Genomic DNA, 659 nt, shown 5'->3' with positions numbered 1-659 from the left:
GCGGGCCACATGTGGCCCGCGGGCCTTGAGTTTGACACATATGTTTTAGGGGTACACAGTACCCTACCGTACCCCCCCTACTCCCACTGCTGCTAGCTGGAGACTAAAGCTAGCTCTGCTTTTTTAAGTTCACATTGAGTGCATGCCAGCAGAGCAGTTGCATTACTTTTCTGTGACTTTTTCTGTTTTCTTGCTCTTTAAAGTATTCTGTTGTGTGCTTAGAGTCACAGAAACCCATTTCAAAGCATCACTGACTTTACCATCACTGATGGAGGATAAATCAGCCACTTTAGATGTACTCACCACTTGGAGCTGGTTTTCAAAGTGCAATCTGGAGAAGAATAATTTCTGATATTTGTAAAGTTGTTTCGATGCTTTGAAATTAACATCCATATTTTGACAGCTCCCTGCTTCTTGTTCAGCCGAGTAAACTCACACAAACTCATCAGTTTTTACCCAAAGCACAGGATCAATACTGGACGGATTATCCATTGTTGCACACAGGGCTGGCCCAAGCCTCCATGGGGTCCTAAGCGAAAATTGGTGTTGAGGCCCTCTAGTTCTACTTACAATGTAGACTGGCTGCAATCAGCAGTCCAATCATTAGATCATTCACACACCGGCTATAAACTTATTGCATCTCTAGCAGTGCTGTTTAC

The sequence above is a fragment of the Poecilia latipinna genome, unplaced genomic scaffold (assembly GCF_001443285.1).
Source record: "Poecilia latipinna isolate Pla-1442-1.1 unplaced genomic scaffold, P_latipinna-1.0 Scaffold4415, whole genome shotgun sequence".
NCBI lineage: Eukaryota > Metazoa > Chordata > Actinopteri > Cyprinodontiformes > Poeciliidae > Poecilia > Poecilia latipinna.
Note: the sequence above shows the minus strand (reverse complement) of the source record.